This window comes from Bos indicus, chromosome 10 (genome assembly GCF_029378745.1).
Source record: "Bos indicus isolate NIAB-ARS_2022 breed Sahiwal x Tharparkar chromosome 10, NIAB-ARS_B.indTharparkar_mat_pri_1.0, whole genome shotgun sequence".
NCBI lineage: Eukaryota > Metazoa > Chordata > Mammalia > Artiodactyla > Bovidae > Bos > Bos indicus.
This window is the reverse complement of record NC_091769.1, coordinates 102,847,061-102,870,539: the sequence shown is the minus strand read 5'-3', so window position 1 is coordinate 102,870,539 and position 23,479 is coordinate 102,847,061. Positions and strand designations below refer to the sequence as shown.

At 42.3% G+C, this 23,479-nt stretch overlaps 1 long non-coding RNA gene across 2 annotated transcripts; it reads right to left on the bottom strand.

Annotated features, from left to right (window-relative positions):
* Positions 1 to 1,654: 1,654 nt before the first annotated feature.
* On the bottom strand, positions 1,655 to 21,155 carry LOC139185428 (uncharacterized). 2 transcript variants are annotated; one of them, XR_011569060.1, is made up of 5 exons: positions 20,453 to 21,155; positions 5,794 to 5,946; positions 5,577 to 5,674; positions 4,853 to 4,952; positions 1,655 to 3,560 (listed from the first exon to the last, which is right to left on the bottom strand). It is a non-coding gene; the product is annotated as an uncharacterized lncRNA (long non-coding RNA). The 2 variants fall into 2 exon arrangements; XR_011569061.1 differs by lacking the exon at positions 20,453 to 21,155 and adding an exon at positions 11,959 to 12,314.
* Between the last annotated feature and the right edge of the window lie 2,324 nt (positions 21,156 to 23,479).

Here is a 23,479-nt window from a genome sequence, read left to right as displayed (position 1 = left end):
AAAAAAAAGAATTCTTTTCTAGCCACTGGCAGCTGACACTCAGAAGGCTGCCCTGGCAGGTTCTTCCCTATTGCTCAGCACAGGCAGCACTCAGAGGGCACCCCTGATTGGGGTCCTTCTCAGTTGTTCAGTGCAGCAGGAGCTCAAAGGGCAACACTTGCTGGGATCTTTCTCTATTGGTCAGCTGCAGGCGCTGACTGTATGGGAAGAGAGAGGCTACAGTCATGGTGACTGTAGTGACTACTGCTGCGTGTGACTCAGCAGTAGGGCCCTGCCTCCAAGGCTGCCCAACTTTCCCCCAAAGGCATTTTTTCCCATAAAGCAAAGATCAAAAACTCAAATGTCTACATAAGGTAAATATGGCTGGGTAGAGCACATTAGGGAGAGTCAAGGGCTGCTGGCAAGCTGGAGAAAATATGCCCTTTTCCCTAATCACATGGACATGTGCATGCATGGTAAGTCACTTCAGTAGTGTTCAACTCTTTGTGACCCTATCAACTGTAGCCCTCCAGGCTCCCCTGTCCATGGGATTCTCCAGGCAACAATACCGGAGTGGGTTGCCATGCCATCCTTCAAGGGATCTTCCTGACCCAGGGATCAAACTCGTGTCTCTTATGTCTCCTGCATTGGCAGGCAGGTTCTTTACCACTAGTAATTGCATGGACAATACATGCAAAAGCAGAATCTGTATTTAATAGGCACCTCAGGTGTTTCAATCATTAGCCAAGTTTGTGATATATTGTGCTATGTCATAGAGCAATTTATGGTCTCCAAAGTGAAACACAAAAGATGGATTATTGAAATGTAGGAAGTTCTACATCTAATATTTATAACTTTTTTTAATTTTCATGTTATTTTTCTTCCTCGTTTCATTTTAGAACATACAAAGAAACCCACACAAAAGGTGTATACCACATTGATCTTGCATATACTGTGCCAAGTCAAGCAACTGAGGTCTGAAGTATGAGACATTGCAGAGAATACAGTGTGTAGAACAGGCACGGTGCTGGGATGGGCACTGCTCCATTGGCACAACTGAGCCTCCATGGAGAAAAGCAACACTGCTACAACAATTGTAAGTAAAGAATACACTTTACTTCACATTTCATTCTGAGGGAAAAGGAGAGAACATAGGAGAAATCATGTCCTCTATAACTGTAAAGTGCACATGAAATTATGAGTCCTATATGATTTTCTTCAAAACAAAAAAGAGCTAATGTGTGCTGGAGGATGGCGAGAAGGAGGCTTTCTCAAGGCCTGTGACTCAGTCAGACTGCAGGAGCACCTGGGATGTGGATGCAGTGATGTATTTGTTCACATAGACGCACACCAGCTTGTAGATTAGCTGACCAGTATGGTGGAAGGCAGGCACACTTGTAAACCTAGGGTTAAGGCAGCCTCTCTCTGGTGTGGCAGGTCAAAGAGCACGGAAGCCCAACTCTAGATTCCAGTGTCTAGACATCTCCTCAGGCTGATTTTAACAGCCACTAGGAGTCCCAGCAGGACATGGGGCCTGCTTTTATACCTACCTCCACCGTGCTGGTTGGCGAGGTGGTTATAAAGGACTGACTTCCTTCTACTCTAGTGGAGTCATGAAATTCAAAGAAACCAGGGAGATATCACCCTCCTTAGTCCATTAATTAAAATAAAGTTTCCATTTCTTTAAACAAGACCCCATATAATGTTTATTTAAATAAGAATGAAGTTTATTCACCTCTCAAGTAAAAGCCCAAACTTGTAGGTGGCTCTGGTTTGCAAAGTTGTCAGTCTCTCAGGTTCCTTCCATTTATTTGCTCCGTGATCTCTAGGATGTTGCCCTTATTTACATGACCAAAAATGCCCATATGTGGCCAATTTAAAATTGACTGTTATGAGGAAGAAAGGAAAATTTGCTTTGAGGACAACCACCAGCCTCTAGTATACTATGACAACCAAGTCGAGCCCTGCAGCATGAAACAAATCAAAAGGTAGTCTCATAGCGTGTATGACGAAAGAGTTTTCTATATACTCCAGAGAGCAGTTTTTAAAACCAGGCTTTTTTAATTCAGTGTACTGAATGGCAACAATCTATAGTTTCTGCATAAGGTCATGGGAAAATCCTAACTAGGTTATCCGTCTGTCCTGAGCAACACAGCACACTTCATATATAGATGCAGTGGTACTGATGGCAGCTGAATTTTTTCAAACAAACTGGATGATTTTTAGTATATTTAAGGGAAGTGCAGAGGCACTGCCTACAGATGTGGCCACATTCTGTAAAGTAGACATGTCATTTACTCAGTTCAATCTCTTGAGTGTCCATCCATACAATTTCAACAGTGGTTATAACCAAGTAATGTGCAACTTAAAGTTTCTTCTTCCAGGGCGTTATGGTAGGTACTGTTGGTCACAGATGCATCTCTGTCCCTTATCAACCCCTTCTTATCACTGCTCACCACACAGCTGCCAGTTTGGCCATGCAGTGACCTTGTATTTCCACCTGACCTCTTCCTTTCTTCAGTAATCACAACAGAGTCATGGTGAGTTAGGTTAATCACTGCAGGGTCTAGAGATTCACAAGTGAGTTCAGCTGTTTCATAACTTTCCCCAAGTCCTATCAGTTCCACTCCCAAGATCATGTCCAGAGTTGTGCCCCCTTCCACAGATGTGTGGAATTCTCTTGCTTGTCTGGAACTCACCTTGATACCATAGTACATTCTTGTGTTCTTTGTGCTTTTTAGATTCAGTGTTCAAATAAGTAACCTGTGCCAAAGTTTATAGTGAATGCTAAACAACAGTGGGAAAAGTGTCAGACTTTATTTTTCTGGGCTCCAAAATCACTGCAGATGGTGATTGCAGCCATGAAATTAAAAGATGCTTACTCCTTGGAAGGAAAGTTATGACCAACCTAGATAGCATATTCAAAAGCAGAGACATTACTTTGCCAACAAAGGTCTATCTAGTCAAGGCTATGGTTTCTCCAGTTGTCACGTATGGATATGAGAGTTGGACTGTGAAGAAAGCTGAGTGCCGAAGAATTGATGCTTTTGAACTGTGGTGTTGGAGAAGACTCTTGAGAGTCCCTTGGACTGCAAGGAGATCTAACCAGTCCATTCTAAAGGAGATCAGTCCTGGATATTCACTGGAAGGACTGATACTAAAGCTGAAACTCCAATACTTTGGCCACTTCATGTGAAGAGTTGACTCATTGGAAAAGACCCTGATGCTGGGAGGGATTGAGGGCAGGAGGAGAAGGGGACAACAGAGGATGAGATGGCTGGATGGCATCACCGCCTCGATGGACATGAGTTTGAGTAAACTCCGGGAGTTGGTGATGGACAGGGAGGCCTGGCGTGCTGCGATTCATGGGGTCGCAAAGAGTCAGACAGACAGAGCAACTGAACTGAACTGAAACTCCTCAATGTGCCACAGCTCTTGGTTGAGCTCAGATTTTCCAGTATATTTGAACTCTGATTCTGGTTCCATTCCTGTTTCCACCTCCACAACTGCTGTGTTCCCACAGTGGGGTGGGGTGAATCTTCTGGGAGCCACTTACGAGAAAGCTCAATCTGAATTTTTAACTGAAGAAAAAGGAAAAATTAAGCATTAGTAACACTTAAAATAAAATTGACAGCAGTATAAAATATATAGATAAATAGAGGAAAGTATATTCAAAAATTTTGATAACTGTGCATTTAAACTAAGTTTAAACTTTGTGTCCCTCCTCATTCCATGTCCTGATGATGGTGAGGAGGAGAAGGAGAAGCCCAGTGGGCACTAACATAAAGAGAAGCACAAAATCATTAACCAAGGAGAAAGGGTCACTACTTCATCCAAGATCCATTATGAGAATCTCAAGAAAACACTTTTTTTTTTTTTTCAGAGTGAAAATGGAGAGACTAAAAAGCTCTGTGTATATTTGAGTTTCTCATAGTAAATAAGAGATGAATGAACCAATTAGTCCATGCAGAGGTTCATCTTGGCCAGGATTCCCTTTCTAACAGAGGCAGCTAGTGAAGTTTTATCCTAGATTCTATTCTATAAAAGAGGGTATGGAGTCCAAGCATTAGCCATAGAGAGATTTGGTTTGAGTCTAGTCTCTGTGATATTGGTACATGTGACCTAGATAGTTAAAGTTCTCAAAACCTCAGCATGAAAATACTTCTTTAAAATTATTTTGTAATTTTAAAATAACGCATCATTAATCATCATTAGGGAAATGCAAATCAAAGCCATAATTAGATACCATTTTACACCAATTAGGATGACTATAATTAAAAAGATAGATATGGGGATTCTCTGGTACTCCACTGGTTACAACTCAGTGCTTTCACTGCCATGGGCCCAGGGCCCTAACCCTAGTCAGGGAACGAAGATCCCACAAGCCACATGGCATGGCCAAAAAAAAAAATAGATAGTAACAATTGTTCACCCAACACAGAGCACCTAAATACATAAAGCAAATATGAGCAGACATACAGGAAGAAGTCAACAGTAACATAATAGTAGGGGACTTTAATACCCCCACATACATCAGTAGATCATCTAGACAGAAAATCAATAAGGAAACACTGCCTTAAACACTATATTAGAACAGCTGAACAGATATATAGAGAACATTCCATGCAAAAGCAGTAGAATACACATTTTTTCAAGTGCACGTGGAACATTCTCCAGAATAGATAATGTACTAGGCCACAAAGGAAGTCTCAACGAACTTAAGAAAACTGAAATCATATCAGGCATCTTTCCAACCTCAATGCCATGAGACTAGAAATAACTACAAGGGGAAAAAACACATGGAGACTAAACAATATGCTACTAAACAATCAATGGATCACTGAAGAAATCAAAAAAGAAATTAAAAACATACCTGGAGACAAGACTTCCTGGCGGTTCAGTGGTTAAGACTCTGCTTCCAATGCAGAGGATGCAGGTTCAGTCCTTGGTCCGGAAACTAAGATCCCACATGCCTTGCAACATGGCCAAAAATAAATAAATAAAATTATCACATCTTAAAAGAAATACCTGGAGACAAACAAAAATGAAAATGCAGTGATCCAAAAATCTATGGGACACAATGAAAGCAGTTCTAAGAGGGAAGTTTATAGTGATACAAACCTACCCCAAGAATAAGAAAACTCTCAAATAAACAACCTAACTCTACATATATAGGAACTAGAAAAAGAAGAATAAACAAAACTCAAAAGTTAGTGTAAGGAAAGAAATCATAAAGGTGTCAGAGTGGAAATAAATGAAATTGGTACTTGAAAAATAGAAAAGATCTATGAAACGTCAGAGTTTTTTTTTTTTTTTTTAGATAAACAAAATTGATCAAGCATTAACCAGACCCATCAGGAAAAAGAGAGAGCCCAAATAAATGAAAACCAAAGTGAAAGAGAGATTACTGGGTACAATTATATGCCAATAAAATGGACAACCTAGAAGAAATGGAAAAATTCCTAGAAATGTACAGCCTCCCAAGACTGAATCAGGAAGAAAGAGAAAATATTAACTGACCAATTACTAGTATGAAATTGAATCAGTAATTCCAAAACTCCCAATCAAAAAAAAAAGCCCATGACCAGGTGACTTACCATTTAGAGAACAGTTAACACCTATCCTTCTCAAACTCTTCCAAAAAACTGAAGAGGAAGGAATGCTTCTGAACTCACTGTATAAGACCAGTATCATCCTGGTACCAAAACCAAACAAATATCACAAAAAAAGAAAATTATATGCCAAAATCCTTGACAAACATAGATGTAAAAATCCTTACAAAATACAATATTAGCAAGTCAAATTCAACAATACCTTAAAAGGATCATATATCATGATCAAGTAATCCCAGAGATGCACGGATGGGTCAGCATTCACAGGACATCACATTAATTGTATATTGTCACCATGCTTATTTAACTTCTATGCAGAGTACATCATGAGAAACTGGGCTGGAGGAAGCACAAGCTGGAATCAAGATTGCCAGGAGAAATATCAATAACCTCAGATATGCAGATGACACCACCCTTATGGCAGAAAGTGAAGAAGAACTAAAGAACCTCTTGATGAAAGTGAAAGAGGAGCGTGAAAAACTTGGCTTAAAGCTCAACATTCAGAAAACGGAGATCATGGCATCCGGTCCCATCACTTCATGGCAAATAGATGGGGAAATAGTGGAAACAAGAACAGACTTTATTTTTCTGGGCTCCAAAATCACTGCAGATGGTGATTGAAGCCATGAAATTAAAAGACGCTTACTCCTTGGATAGAAAGTTATGACCAACCTAGACAGCATATTGAAAAGCAGAGATGTTACTTTGTCAACAAAGGTCTATCTAGTCAAGGCTATGGTTTTTCCAGTAGTCATGTATGGATGTGAGAGTTGGACTATAAAGAAAGCTGAGCGCAGAATTGATGCTTTTTTTTTTTTTTTTTTTAGAATTGATGCTTTTGAACTGTGATGTTGGAGAAGACTCTTGAGAGTCCCTTGGACTGCAAAGAGATCCAACCAGTCATCCTAAAGGAGATCAGTGTTCATTGGTAGGACTGATGTTGAAGCTAAAACTCTAATACTTTGGCCACCTGATGCAAAGAGCTGACTCATTTAAAAAGACCCTAATGCTGGGAGGGATTGGGGGCAGCAGGAGAAGGGGACAACAGAGGATGAGATGGTTGGACGGCATCACCGACTCGATGGACATGGGTTTGGGTGAACTCCAGGAGTTGGTGATGGACAGGGAGGCCTGGCGTGCTGCAGTTCATGGGGTCGCAAGGAGTCAGACACGAATGAGTGACTGAACTGAACTGAATAAAAATTATATGATCATCTCAATTGATGCAGAAAAAGATTTTGACAAAATTAAACATTTACTTATGATTAAAAACTCAATGAAGTGGGTATAGAGGGAATATATACCTCAGCATAATAAAGGCCATACATGACAAGCCCACAACTAATGTTATACTCAATAATGAAAAGCTGAAAGATCAGAAATAGGACAAAGATACCTACTCTCCCCACTACTCTCACCACTTTTATTCAGTGTAGTATTGGAAGTCCTAACTATAGCAGTAAGACAAGAAAAAGAAAAAAAAAAGAAATCCAAGTTGGAAAGGAAGAAGTAAAACTTTCACTGTTTGCAGATGACATTATATTATATGTAGAAAATCCTAAAGACACCACCGTAAATCTACTAGAACTCATCAATGAATTTGGTAAAGTAGCAGGATATGAAATTAATATACAGAAATCTGTTGCATTTCTATACAGTAACAATGAACTGTCAGAAAAATTAAGAAAATGGTACCAAAGAAACAATAAATCCTGCTGTAATGCTGTGTAAAAACAGAAAGCAAACAGCCCCATTAACAGTCCTATCAAAAAGAATAAAATACCTAAGAATAAATCTAAGGACATAAAAGACCTGTACTCAGAAAACTATAAACAGCAATAAAATAAATCAAAGATGAAATAAGCAGATGGAAAGATACACTGTGTCCATGGATTTGAAGAGTTAATATTGCTAAAGTGACCATACTTCCCAAAATAATCTACAGATTCAGTCCAATCCCTATCAAAATACCAGTGGCACTCCTCATATAATTCTAAAATTTGCAAAGAAATGTAATAGATCCTGACTAGCCAAAATAATCTTGACAAAGAAGAACAAAGCTGACAGTCTCACATGCTCTGATTTCAAACTCTACTACAAAGCTACAGTCATCAAAACAGTATGCTACTGGCATCAGTTCAGTTCAGTTCAGTCACTCAGTCATGTCCGACTCTTTGCGACCCCATGAATCGCAGCACGCCAGGCCTCCCTGTCCATCACCATCTCACGGAGTTCACTCAAACTCACGTCCATCGAGTCGGTGATGCCATCCAGCCATCTCATCCTCTGTCGTCCCCTTCTCCTCCTGCCCCCAATCCCTTGCAGCATCAGAGTCTTTTCCAATGAATCAACTCTTCGCATGAGGTGCCAAAGTACTGGAGTTTCAGCTTTAGCATCATTCCTTCCAAAGAACACCCAGGGCTGATCTCCTTTAGAATGGACTGGTTGGATCTCCTTGCACTCCAGAGGACTCTCCAAAGTCTTATCCAACACCATAGTTCAAAAGCATCAATTCTTCAGCGCTCAGCTTTCTTCACAGTCCAACTCTCATATCCATACATAACCACTGGAAAAACCATAGCCTTGACTAGACAGATTTTTGTTGGCAAAGTAATGTCTCTGCTTTTCAATATGCTATCTAGGTTGGTCGTAACGTTCCTGGAAAGGAGTAAGCGTCTTTTAATTTCATGGCTGCAATCACCATCTGCAGTGATTTTGGAGCCCCAAAAAAATAAAGTCTGACACTGTCTCCACTGTTTCCCCATCTATTACCCATGTAGTTATGGGACCAGATGCCATGATCTTAGTTTTCTGAATGTTGAGCTTTAAGCCAACTTTTTCACTCTCCTCTTTCTCTTTCATCAAGAGGCTTTTTAGTTCCTCTTCACTTTCTTTCATAAGGGTGGTGTCATCTGCATATCTGAGGTTATTGATATTTCTCCCGGCAATCTTGGTTCCAGCTTGTGCTTCTTCCAGCCTAGCGTTTCTCATGACGAACTCTGCATACAAGTTAAATAAGCCGGGTGACAATATACAGCCTTGATGTACTCCTTTTCCTATTTGGAACCAGTCTGTTGTTCCATGTCCACTTCTAACTGTTGTTTCCTGACTTGCATACAGGTTTCTCAAGGGGCAGGTCAGGTTGTCTGGTATTCCCATCTCTTGAAGAATTTCCCACAGTTTATTGTGATCCACACAGTCAAAGGCTTTGGCATAGTCAATAAAGCAGAAATAGATGTTTTTTCTGGGACTCTCTTGCTTTTTCAATGATCCAGCGGATGTTGGCAATTTGATCTCTGGTTCCTCTGCCTTTTCTAAAACCAGCTTGAACATCTGGAAGTTCACGGTTCACATATTGCTGAAGCCTGGCTTGAAGAATTGTGAGCATTACTTTACTAGCGTGTGAGATGAGTGCAATTGTGAGGTGGCTTGAGCATTCTTTGGCATTGCCTTTCTTTGGGATTGGAGTGAAACTGACCTTTTCCAGTCCTGTGGCCACTGCTGAGTTTTCCAAATTTGCTGACATATTGAGTGCAGCACTTTCACAACATCATTTTTCAGGATTTGAAATAGCTCAACTGGAATTCCACCACCTCCACTAGCTTTTTTCGTAGTGATGCTTTCTAAGGCCCACTTGACTTCACACTCCAGGATGTCTGGCTCTACGTGAGTGATCACACCATCATGATTATCTTGGTCTTGAAGATCTTTTTTGTACAGTTCTTCTGTGTATTCTTGCCACATCTTCTTAATATCTTCTGCTTCTGTTAGTTCCATACCATTTCTGTCCTTTATCAAGCCCATCTTTGCATGAAATGTTCCCTTGGTATCTCTAATTTTCTTGAAGAGATCTCTGGTTTTTCCCATTCTGTTATTTTCCTCTATTTCTTTGCATTGATCGCTGAAGAAGGCTTTCTTATCTCTCCTTGCTATTCTTTGGAACTCTGAATTCAGATGCTTATATCTTTCCTTTTCTCCTTTGCTTTTCGCTTCTCTTCTTTTCACAGCTATTTATAAAGCCTCCCCACACAGCCATTTTGCTTTTTTGCATTTCTTTTCCATGGGGATGGTCCTGATCCCTGTCTCCTGTACAATGTCACGAACCTCAGTCCATAGTTCATCAGGCACTCTTATCTATCAGATCTAGTCCCTTAAATCTATTTCTCACTTCCACTGTATAATCATAAGGGATTTGATTTAGGTCATACCTAAATGGTCTAGTGGTTTTCCCTACTTTCTTCAATTTAAGTCTGAATTTGGCAATAAGGAGTTCATGATCTGAGCCACAGTCAGCTCCTGTCTTGTTTTTGCTGACTATATAGAGCTTCTCCATCTTTGGCTGCAAAGAATATAATCAATCTGATTTCGGTATTGACCATCTGGTGATGTCCATGTGTAGAGTCTTCTCTTGTGTTGTTGGAAGAGGGTGTTTGCTATGACCAGTGCGTTCTCTTGGCAAAACTCTATTAGCCTTTGCCTTGCTTCATTCCGTACTCCTAGGCCAAATTTGCCTGTTACTCCAGGTGTTTCTTGACTTCCTACTTTTGCATTCCAGTCCCCTGTAATGAAAAGGACATCTTTTTTGGGTGTTAGTTCTACAAGGTCTTGTAGGTCTTCATAGAACCGTTCAACTTCAGCTTCTTCAGCGTTACTGGTTGGGGCATAGACTTGGATTACTGTGATATTGAATGGTTTGCCTTGGAAACGAACAGAGATCATTCTGTCATTTTTTAGATTGCATCCAAGTACTGCATTTCGGACTCTTTTGATGACCATGATGGCTACTCCATTTCTTCTAAGGGATTCCTGCTGAGAGAGTCATTTCCTAGGCAGGTTGATAAGGAGTCTAGGGGTCCCCAAGGAGAGAGGGGTCTGGAATTCTCAAGGAGGAAGAAAGGACAAACCTTTTTCCTTTCTCCACATTCCTTAGGATTATATAACAATAATGTATCCTGCCTAAGGACAGTCTCTGGATTAAACCTTCTGTTATCTTAAAATGTAAATTATGGGAGTAGGTCTGATGAGGTCCTTACAACCTCCAGACATTCTTTGGATTATATAACTTCATTGTTAACACTAGTACTCTTTCTACCCCCTTCTGATGCCTATGTCAGAAGCTTTCTCTATCTCCTCTATACTTTAATAAAACTTTATTACACAAAGGCTCTGAGCGATCAAGCCTCGTCTCTGGCCCCGGATTGAATTCTTCTCCGGGGGCCAAGAATCCCAGTGTCTTCGTGTGATTCAACAACAACCTTTCATCTTGGAGGCTCATCCGGGATCCTTCAGGACAAGGTAAGGATGCTTGGAGCTTTAGTTCTTTGTTCTCTTAGCAAACATGTTGTCTGCCATGCTTTACTAAGTCTACGGCGTGCTTGTGTGAATGAATGACATGCCCTGCGTGAAGCAAGTAAGGAGCCCTGCTCTGCGGTTCCACGGTGATCTCATACGGCTTATGGCAGAAACCTGTCAGGGGGTTATACCGACCTGCCAATGTCAAGAGGCACCCAATGTCTCCTTCGGGAACCAACCAGAAATGGGCAAAGCTTGTGGACTGAACTCTCCTTTCTCGGTCAAACTTTTCTGTCTCTTTGACCATTTCATAACTCCTTGGGAATTAGAAGTACTAATGTAATCTGTCGGATCATAGACTTTCAAGGGACTTGTGATCTATACTGTTACAGTGTACTGTGGCTTAGGTCCCAAACTTGGATTGGTAGCCAAGAAAGCACCTAGCCTCGGTAGAAATCAAAAGTTCGGAAGCTAGATGGAGCTCTAGCTCCAAGAACATCTCTGAGGTTAAAGGTTACTCAGATTGGGACTGCAATGGGTTTTTTTTTCTTTGGTAACGCTGGCTCTTAGTGGATCAGAGGAGGCTCTTAAACTGGTGTGGTGACGCTTGGAAAGAACATCTCAGTTTTATGTTCGTGTCGGTCTTATTGTGGTCAGGAAATACTCAGGGTCGTGCACAGGCACTCAGGTGACGAATGTTTCCCCCAGTAGTGTCCCCCCGGGTGACATCAGAGGCAAGCAAGGTTAAAGGTGAAGAGCTGGACGTCAAGTAGGGATGCTATCAAGTCTACCCGCGGTACATCCCCACCCATCTCGGTGGTAGAACCGGGAGGGACGAGTACGGCGCCTGCGTCGGTAAGGGACAGACTAAGTCCGACCAGGAAGGAAAAGCTTTTGGTGTAACGTCTGTCTACACCCCCATCTAGAGCAGGGAGGGACGCCTCCGGTAGAAAAATGGCCTTGGTCCCTTTTTTCTCTCTTACAGATGGGAGCTAACAATTCCAGCCTCACTCCTTTGAACTGTATCCTGAAAAACTGGGATAGATTTGATCCCCAGGGCTTAAAGAGGACATACCTGGTCTTCCTATGTGATACTGCATGGCCACGGTATCCATTGGAGGACGGCAAACGGTGGCCCGTTGGAGGGATACTTAATACTGTTCTATAATTAGACCGGTTCTGTAAGGAACAAGGGAAATGGGTAGAAATGGCATATGTGTTGCCCTTTTTCTCTCTGCGAAATATGCCAGACTTATGTCCTAAGGGTATAGATTTGGGCGTGAAACCTTCAGCTCCCTCCTGTCCTCCCACTTTGCCCCCGTACCCGGGGCTCCAAGCTGAGCAAACTGAAAGCCAGAGAACCCCCCTCAGAAGGGTTGCCTTGGTCTCAATGGAAATCCAAACTGAGATTCAAACTGCCCACATGGAGGTCCAAACAACTCCTGTCCCAGTACGACCTCAGACTACTCTGCTTTCAGTAGAAACTCAGAGCATCGAAGTAAGAGATGAGATGGAGGATAGGAGACAAAGAGAAGAGGAAAAACAGGTTTCTCCAATCTATCCCTGGGATCATATGCGCAGAACAGCCAGAGAGACTGAGGAACAGCCACACAAGCTGTTGCCTCTTTATGAAACACCCACCGGGAGAAATAATCAGTCTGTGAGAGTTAATAAGCCTTTCTCTTATCAAGAAATACAAAGAATCAAGGAGGATCTGGTAAACTATCTAGAGGACCCAGAAAAATATATTAGAGCTTTTAAAGGTGTTACTCTGCTTTATGACCTCACTTGGAAGGATGTGATGTATATCTTGGGACAAACGCTGACTCCCGAGTCAAAGACTCGAGTTTTGGGAAAAGCGGTTGCTTATGGAGATGAATGGCTTGGTAATGAATCAGTAGGGAAGAGGGAGAACGAGATAGCGGCCCTCCCCACTGGGAATCAGGCGGTCCCAACTATAGAACCAGACTGGGACTACAACACAGCTAAAGGAAGATGGGATCAGAGTCATTTTGTTAGATGTATTCTTGAGGGACTTAGGCGCGTTCTAAGCCTTTAAACTATGGCAAATTGGCGACATAGAACAGGAGAAGGAAGCTCCTGGTAAATTCCTAGATAGACTGAGAGAAGCCCTTCGCAGATTCACTGAGATTGATCCTGAAAGTGAAGAGGGAAAAGTGTTCTTAAAGGATAGATTTCTCACTCAGTCGGCTCCAGATATCCGCGGTAAGCTATTAACGGGTGTATGGACCAAATCAGTCTTTAGATACTCTGTTACAACTGGCTCAGACAGTCTATTATGCTAGGGAATATGAGAAAAAGAAAGAAAGGCAAAAAAAGACAAAGGAAAAGGCGGAAGCCTTCACCATGGCTATGAAAAACGTTCTTAAACAGCCTGAGAAAAATGCCCAGAGGGACCCAGGTGAAAAGGGATGGGCTTGCTACTACTGTGGAAAGGAGGGGCACCTCAAGAGGGATTGCCCTCAGGCATCTAAGCCGCCCCCGGCTCCATGTAAAGGACCACACTGGAAGAGAGACTGCCCCCTAGGCGTAGGTCTCAGGAGTCGGACTCTCAAGACAATCAGGACTGAAGGTGCCCGGGGGGTCCCCACACAAGCTCCTGTCCTAATTACACCTGAGGAATCCCGGGTATTAATAATTATGGGGGGGCCAATCCGTAGGTTTCCTTTTAGATACTGGGGCAACTTACTCTGTGCTTATTGAAGCCCCTGGCCCACTTTCTTCCCGATCCGCTTCTGTAATGGGACTGTCTGGATGAGCCAAAAGGTATTATTTCAGTTATTCTTTATCTTGCAACTGGGATTCTGTGCTGTTTTCAAACGAGTTTCTGATCGTGCCAGAATTTCCCTCACCCCTTTTGGGAAGGGATATACTGAGCAACGGAGAAGGCTATGGCACCCCACTCCAGTACTTTTGCCTGGAAAATCCCATGGACGGAGGAGGAGGACGGACTGGTAGACTGCAGTCCATGGGGTCGCTGAGGGTCAGACACGACTGAGCAACCTCACTTTCACTTTTCACTTTCATGCATTGGAGAAGGAAATGGCAACCCACTCCAGTGTTCTTGCCTGGAGAATCTCAGGGACGGGGGAGCCTGGTGGGCTGCCGTCTCTGGGGTTGCACAGAGTCGGACACGACTGAAGCGACTTAGCAGCAGCAGCAGCATACTGAGCAAGGTCCATGCCTCTGTTTTCATGAATATGGAGCCCTTCCTTTCTCTCCCTTTAGTTGAACAAAATGTAAATCCTAGAGTATGGGCTGATGGAAAATCTGTGGGTCGAGCACAAAATGCTATTCCTGTAGTTGTTAAGCTCAAAGACCCGCACGTATTCCCACATAAGAAGCAGTATCCACTGAAACTTGAAGTTGAGGAAGAGTTAAAACCTACCATCAAATATTTAAAGAAGCAGGAACTATTAATTCCCTTTAACAGTCCTTGCAACACTCCTATTTTGGGTATAAAGAAATCGAATGGTAAATGGAGACTAGTTCAAGATTTATGAATAATAAATGAGGCTGTAGTTCCTTTACACCCCATGGTGCCTAATCCTTATACTCTATTGTTTGAAATTCCTGAATGGGCCAAATATTTCTCAGTAATTGATTTAAAGGATGCCTTCTATTCAGTGCCTTTGGTGGAAGAAAGTCAATTCCTATTTGCCTTTGAAGACCCTACTCAGCCAGCTTCTCAGTTAACCTGGACAGTTTTGCCCCAGGGATTCCGTGACAGTCCTCACTTATTTGGACAAAGTTTGTCACGGGATCTACAAAACTTTAATATCTCTGAAGCGGTGGTGTTACAGTATGTAGATGATATTTTGCTCTGTGCTGAGACAGAGGAAGTTTGTTTGTGAGCCTCAGAAGATTTCTTAAACTTTCTGGCAGGCTGTGGTTACAAGGCATCAAGAGAAAAGTCTCAGCTTTGTCAACAATCGGGTTAGATATCTGGGCCTAATCATATCAGAAGGAACTAGGGCCATAGGCCCTGAGAGAATTAAACCTATACTAAATCATCCCTTACCTATGACTTTAAGACAATTGAGAGGATTTTGGGGAATCACAGGTTACTGTCGCATTTGGATTCCGGGTTATGGGGAACTTGCCCGGCCTTTGTATAAACTTATAGCTGAAACTCAGCAGGCCCAAACTGACAAACTGGTTTGGTCTCCAGAAACTCAAAAGACTTAAGGTTCTTCAGACTGCTCTCATGCAAGCTCCAGCTCTTAGCTTGCCCACAGGGTCAGAATTTAATTTGTTTGTCACTGAAAGAAAAGGTGTGGCATTGGGAGTTTTGACACAACCCCGAGGGCCTCACCAGCAACGTATTGCTTATCTAAGCAGAGAATTAGATATAGTTTCACGTGGGTGGCCCCACTGCCTAAGAGTAATTGGGGCAGCGGCTTTATTAGCACCTGAAGCCTTAAAAATAATTAATGGATGAAACCTTACCTTACTGACTTCTCATAATGTGAGTGGAATCATAAATTCTAAGGTTAATATTTGGATGACAGACAGTAGGCTTCTTAAATATCAGTCATTGTTGTTAGAAGGACCAGTAACTAAGCTTAAAGTTTGTGGAAATCTAAATCCTGCCACTTTCCTTCCTGAGAAGGAAAATGAAACACCTGATCAGGATTGTTCTCAATTCCTAACTTTAAACTGTGCAGCTCAGGAAGATCTAAAGGATACCCCATTAGACAATCCTGACATGGAAATAGTTACAGATGGCAATTCTTTTGTTCGGGATGGAAAGCGTAAAGCAGGTTACACCGTGGTGACTGCTGAACAGGTTTTGGAAGCAAAATCTCTCCCCCAGGGAACCAATGCTCAGTTAGCAGAGCTTGTGGCTCTGACCTGAGCTCTAGAGTTAAGCAAAGGGCAGCAGATGGGCCTGATCATCTATGTGAGTCTACTTCTGCTGACTCCAAAAATCCTGAGTCTGCTGTTTGAGCCTCAAGACAATGCCTTCCTGTCCTGGGCTCACTCCTATGCTGCATTCCACAATGGGTCTAACTGCTGGGTCTGCAGAGCACTCCCCTCTTCATCAGTGGAAGACTTCCGGAGGTGGACATCTCCACTTCAAGGAAAAGACTTTCTCCAAGTCTGTGAATACCTTCGACAACAATCACATGCGATGCCTCTTCTTCATCTGATGACATCTACCAACCCTAAAATGGACTGGTGCAACACGTTGCACTTTAACTATGGACATAATGTGACTTTTAATTTTGATTCTGATTGTTTTGTTTTTGCTCTTTGCTCCCTGCATCTGTAATGGTATAACTGGATTTGTTTCTAGCCGCATGAAAACTTTTAAGTTACAAATGATTACTCAAACTCCTGCTACTGCTGCAGCTTCCTCCAGCTACTATTTGGGGCCCCTGGATCAGATATCCTCAATATGAGGATTAGGAGAATATGTTGCCTCACCAATTTAGGGACAATGCCCCTTGTCAGTTTGGAAGCAGTTATGGAATGAGAACGATGCCCCTTTTCCCTAGGCAACATAATTCTCCTAAAAGAAAAGAGGGGAATGAGAGAGTCATTTCCTAGGCGGGTTGATAAGGAGTCTAGGGGTCCCCAAGGAGAGAGGGGTCTGGAATTCTCAAGGAGGAAGAAAGGACAAACTTTTTTTCTTTCTCTGCATTCCTTAGGATTATATAACAATAATGTATCCTGCCTAAGGACAGTCTCTGGATTAAACCTTCTGTTATCTTAAAATGTAAATTATGGGAGTAGACCTGGTCTTTACAAGGATGTATCCTGCCTGAGGACAGTGTTATCTTAAAATGTAAATTATGGGAGTAGGTCTGATGAGGTCCTTACAACCTCCAGACATTCTTTGGATTATATAACTTCATTGTTAACACTAGCAAGCGGGTACTCTTTCTACCCCCTTCTGATGCCTATGTCAGAAGCTTTCTCTATCTCCTCTATACTTTAATAAAACTTTATTACACAAAGGCTCTGAGCGATCAAGCCTCGTCTCTGGCCCCGGATTGAATTCTTCTCCGGGGGCCAAGAATCCCAGTGTCTTCGTGTGATTCAACAACCTTTCACTGCCCGCAGTAGTAGATATAATGGTCATCTGAGTAAAATTCACCCATTCCACTCCATTTTAGTTCGCTGATTCCTAGAATGTCGACATTCACTCTTGCCATCTCCTGTTTGACCACTTCCAACTTGCCTTGATTCATGGACCTAACATTCCAGGTTCCTATGCAATATTGCTCTTTACAGCATCGGACCTTGCTTCTATCGCCAGTCACATCCACAACTGTGTATTGTTTTTGCTTTGGCTCCATCCCTTCATTCTTTCTGGAGTTATTTCTCCACTGACCTCCAGTAGCATATTGGGCACCTACTGACCTGGGGACTTTGTCTTTCAGTATCCTATCATTTTGCCTTTTCATACTGTTCATGGGGTTCTCAAGGCAAGAATACTGAAGTGGTTTGCCATTCCCTTCTCCAGTGGACTACATTCTGTCAGACCTCTCCACCATGACCCGCCCATCTTAGAAACAGACAAATAGACCAAAGAACAGAACACAGTGGCCAGAAATGAACCCACATTTTATAGGCAATTAATCTAGGACAAAGGAAACAAGAATAGTACAGTAGGGGAAAGATAGCCTTTTCAGTAAATGATGTTGGGAAAATTTGACAGCTATATGCAAAAAAACAATTGGATTACTTTCTCACAGTATACACAAAAATAAATTCAAAATGGATTAAAGACTTATATAGAAGACCTAAAACCACAAACCTTCTAGAAGAAAATAAAGACAGTAAGCTGTCTGACATCACTCTTAGTAATATTTCTTTGGATATGTTTCCTCAGGCAAAGGAAGGAAATAAAAGCAAAAATATCCAAGTGGGACTTCATCTATGCTTTTGCATAGCAAAGGAAACTATTAACAAAATGAAAGGGCAACCTACTGAATAGAAGGTATTTGCAAATTTATATCCAATAAGGGGTTAATATCCATAGTATACAAAGGACTTACATAACAAAAGATAAAAAAGAAATGATCAGAGAATCTGAATAGACATTTTTCCAACAAAGACATACAGATGGCTACAGACATAAGAAAAGATGCTCAACATTAGTAATCATCAGAGAAATGCAAATCAAAACTGCAATGAGATATCACCTAACACTTCAGAATGGCCAGTATCAAAAAGATAACCAATAAGATGTATTGTCAAGGGTGTAGAAAAAGGGGAACCCTTGTGAACTGGGAATGTAAATTGGTACAGCCACTGTGGAAAATAGTATAGAAATTACTCAAAAAATGAAAAATAGAACTAGAACTACCTCATAATCCTGCATTTCCTCTCCTGGGTATTTATCCAAAGAAAACAAACTTATTCAAAGAAAACTAATTAGAAAAGATATATGTACCTCTCTGTCATTGCAGCATTATTTACAGCAGCCAAGATATGGAAGCAACCTAAATGCCCATCAGTAGATGAATGGATAAAGAAGTTGTGGCATATACATTTATATAATGAATATTACTCAGCCATAAAAAAGAATGAAATCTTGCTTTTTGTGACAACACGGATGGACCTAGACGGTGTTGCGCTAAATGAAATAAGTCAGACAGACAAATACTGTCTGATTTCACTTACATGTGATGTGGAATCTCAACTTCAGAACAAATGAACAGACATAACAAAATAGAAACAATTCTAATTACAGAGAAAAACTGGTGGTTGCCAGAGAGGAGGGAGTGAGGAAGGAAAGAAACCAGTGGGGGAGATTAAGAGGTACAAACTTCCAGTTGAAAAATAGGTCACGGGCATAAAATGCATAGTGTAGCCATGTGACATCTTTGTATGCTGACCATAATCACGGTTACTATCTTGAAGTGAATAGAAACATTGAAACTCTACATTGTGTAACAGGAACTAATATAGCATTTTCAGTTATACTTCAATAATAAACTCATAGGAAAAGATCATATGTGTGGTTACTCAGAGGCAGGGGGTTGTGGAAGGGAGAATTCAGTGAAGGCAGTCAAAAGGTACAGATTTCCAGTTATATGTATAGGGATTAAATGTACATGATAAATATAATGAACAGTAGGGTGTTATATATAAAAGTTAAGAGAGAAAATCCTGAGTTCTCATCACAAGACAAACATTTTTTCTATTTCTTTAATTTAGTATCTATATGAAATTATGGATGTTCACTAAACTTATTGTGATAATCATATTGTGATATAATACCTTAAACTTATGTGCTGTGTGTCAATTATATCACAATAAGATGGGAAGAGAAAAAGGTGTTGGCAAGGATGTAGGAAAATTGGGACTCTCATATGCTTCTGGTGGGAAGGTAAAATGGTGTGGCATCTTTGGAAAACAGCCTGGCAGTTCCTGAAAATGTTAAAGACATAGTTACTATAAGACCCAGCAATTCCGCTTCTAGATGGAATTCCACTCCAGCCAAGAGGACTGAACACTTGTACATGCGTGTTGGTGGGCTTCCCAGGTGGTGCTGGTGGTGAGAAACTGCCTGCCAGTGCAAGGGACATGAGAGATGCAGGTTCGATCCCTGGGTCAGGAAAATCCCCTGGCGGAAGGCATGGCAACTCACTCCAGTATTCTTGCCTGGAGAACTCCATGGACAGAGGAGCCTGGCAGGCTGCGGTCCATAGGGCCACACAGAGTTGGACACGACCGAAATGACTTAGCATACATCAGTTCAATTCATGCATGCATATAAAAGTCGATAATAGTATTATTTTTTAATAGCCAAAAAGTCGAAATAACCAAAATGCTCATTAACTAATGAATGACTAAACAATATGTAGTGTAATATACAATGGAATATTATTCAGCAATAAAAAGAAATAAAGTGCCAATAGTTGCTAAAATGGATAATCTTTGAAAATACTATAGCAAGTGACAGTAGCCAGTCACAGAAGACCACATACTGTATGATTCCATTTATATGATTTATAAAGAATAGGCAAATCCATCCAGACAGAAACATTAGTGTTTCCTTAGCCTGGGAGTGGTTGGGGAGAAATGGGTAGTGATGGCTAATCGATACAATGTTTCTTTTTGGAGGTGATGAAAATGTTTTAACATTGAGAAGATAGTTTCACAATTCCATGAATATACTGTAACCCGCTGAAGAACATTGTAAATAGGTGAATTTTACGATTTGTGAATTAGTCCTCAATAAAGCTTTAACGAAAAAAAACACCTAGGATGCCACAGAAGTGATACGCACAACAGTGTGAGATATTCCGATACAAGTCCTTGAAGCTAGTGAGGAAGAGTGGCGCCCCAGAGGAGAATGGTGGGGGCCCAGAAGGGGACAGTGCCCAGTGCTTAACGCTCCACTTTAAGCGCTAACCTGCTGACTCAGGCGGTCCTTATCTTGGACCCACAAACGCCTGTCTCCCAACAGACCACTGACCTCGTGACCAGCCTGCCCCTCCTCCGCTCTGCCCAGGAAAAGAGAACCCTTGGGGTGACACCAGGCGGCCCTGCAAAGCAGTGCCCAGCGTCCTCAACCGCCACCCACGCACCCAGCAGCTTATCAAGGACCGTGATGTTGTCTGCTGTTTCTCCCTGTCCCGTCTTGGTAGCTGTCCTGTGAGAACAGAACAGGAAGCCGGCGCTCCTGCAGCTGCCAGTTTCTGGCCTCTCCGCGGCTTGTTGGTCTGCTCAAGGCTGAGCTTGAACAAGCCGAGCCCAGGTGCCTAGCTACACTGGGCGGGGAAAGAGTACCAAGGAGCCAGAGGTCCGGGCTGCACGGAAGAAGCAGAGCGCGGGGCGGGCGGGAGCGCGCGGGGTCTCAGGTGAGCGTGTCAGGCTGGCGGCAGTGCCCAGAGAACAGAGCCAAGGTCACGGAGCGAGAGTCAGGGCCCCCATCCCCACCAACCCGTTGGCAGAAATCACAGGCTTTCTCTCCTTTTAACCCGCTGTTTTAGTTTCTCAACTGCCCAATTAAAATCCAAGCCCGTGGTAGCTTGTCACAAGTCTCCGGGCAGAAAGCGCTGTTTCAGGTTAGAAAGGGGACTTCGCAGTCCCGAGTCTTCTCTGAAGTCTGTTTTCCGAGAAAGGGGAGGGGCCAAGTTGGTTGCCCTGTTTGTTTGTTTGTTTTTCTTCCCCTGCTGCTACTGCTGCTAAGTCGCTTCAGTCGTGTCCGACTCTGTGCAACCCCAGAGACGGCAGCCCACCAGGCTCCCCCGTCCCTGGGATTCTCCAGGCAAGAACACTGGAGTGTGTTGCCATTTCCTTCTCCCATGCATGAAAGTGAAAAGTGAAAGTGAAGTTGCTCAGTCGTGTCCGACCCTCAGCGACCCCATGGACTGCAGCCTACCAGGCTCCTCCCTCCATGGGATTTTCTAGGCAAGAGTACTGGAGTGGGGTGCCATTGCCTTCTCCTTTTTCCCCCTAGTCATTAGATTAGCAACTCTCACTTTCTGGAAAACTGGTTCCTAATGGCAGTATGTCTCTCTGGGAGAAGTTTTGAAAATTAATAGGGCTGCCTTTGCTTGTTCAGGTGATGGGGTCCCTCTGGATATTTAAGGGCTGAGCCAGGGACCCCAGCCTATACACGCACTCTGTTTCTTTCTTCCTCTCTATCTTTAAAAACCCTGCTTGTAATCTGGGCTTTACAATCGCATGATGAAGTGAGTTTTGTTTTTCAATTATTTTAATTTTTTTCCTTGATTATTTACTGATCATTTACTATGCCAGACCCATATACACTGAATTTTCCAAGAAGGCAACTACCAGGGAACTCAAAGGAAGATATGTATTTGGTTTTGTTTGTTTGTTTGCTTTTGGTTTTTTACCTAGAGATTTTTCACCATTTCAGAGAATCATACCACAGCAAGCAATACCATATCTGAACTGGAGCCATGCATATAATGCAATTCTCAGTCATCAATGTCATGGGTGACAGAGATCCTAGGCCAGTTGCGAGCATCTGACAGTTCTTTACAGTAGCCAATGCAGCCAGGCTAGAGCATTCACATACTAAGTTGCTTAGCTTTCATAATCAAATTAGTAAAAAGATTACCATTAAACAGTTGTTATAAACAGGAGGTGCTAGATATGATTGGAGTTGAAGCCTCTCTAACAGGTAATCACTGGTTAGTAGCTGAGAACTGTTCATTTTACAGATAAGGAAACCAATGATAGGAAATGTTAAGAGATTTGGAAAAGGATGAACTGTGACAGAGGCAGGTCTAGACACTCCGGAAACAGCTCTAGTTGGTTTTTTTCCCCCAACCAGCTGTGTATGAAGTTTTTCCTTGTATCTCCTGCTGTGGTTTTAGGCAATTTTATGTGTTCTAGTGAGCTGTGAAAATAAATAACCACTGGAAATAAAGCAGTTGCCTAGAGCTTTACATTTTATGGAGCTCTTCTTACCACTATCCCCTTCTCAGAATAACCCTGGAACAGAACCTGACTCAGAGTAGACACTCCATATTCACTGAATGAATGATTGACCAAATAAATGAGTAAACATTTGATGTAAAGATGATTCTCCTATTTATGGATTTGGTGACAAAGAATCAAGACAGCAATAATGACTTTTCCAATTTCTTTTGTGGAGTTGGAATTCAAACTTAAACAGAAACAAGACTTTTCCCATTCCATTTGTGGAATTAGGATTTAAACTCAAGTCTGAGTTCAATGGCATTCATTCACACTTTAATGCTTTGTTTTTGGTGTTCAGTCACCAAGTTGTGTCCAACTCTTTGTGACCCCATAGACTGCAGTACACCAGACTTCCCTGTCCCTCACCATCTCCTGGAATTTGCTCAAGTTCTTGTCCATTGAATCGGTGATGCCACCCAACCACCTCATCCTCTATCGTCCCCTTCTTCTTCTTTCAATCTTTCCCAGTATCAGGATCTTTTCCAGTGAGTCGGCTCTTCGCATCAGGTGGCCAAAGCAATGAAACTTCAGCTTCTGCATCCGTCCTTCCAATGAGTGTTCAGGGTTCATTTCCTTTATGATTGACTGGTTTGATCTCCTTGCAGTCCAAGAGACTCTCAAGAGTCTTCTCCAGCACCACAATTCAGAAGCATCAATTCTTTGGCACTCTGCCTTCTTTATGGTCAGAAACTTATAATTTACAATGGAAGTTTGTGATTACATGTGCTGTGTGCCCCCAGAGGAAGTTTACAGGAAACCCACAGTAGCAAACTGATGCCCCACCCACGGTCTGTGAGTCCATCCCCAGCTTTTTCATATTTTGCTGCTATCAGTTAGCACGTGCGCATTACCCCTAGGCTGCAAATTACCCTCAGGCACTGGAGTGGGCTGAAAGTACCTGGGCATTCTGTTTCACCCTTCACACTCCTGGCATCGTCCAAGCAAAGCCAGGCTGATGTGGAATACCAAAGCCCAGCTCCTTTGCTACAAGGCAGGACAATCTCTGACGTGCACTCCTGTGTTCTGAGCTCCCATGGGCATAGGTTGAGTGTAGGATTTTTGAAATCACACCCTTATTTGGCTTCTTCTCATTTCCTATCCTTCATCCCCAGGCCCTTTTTGATTTCTCCTGGAAGCCCTAAATCACCACGATTAATACA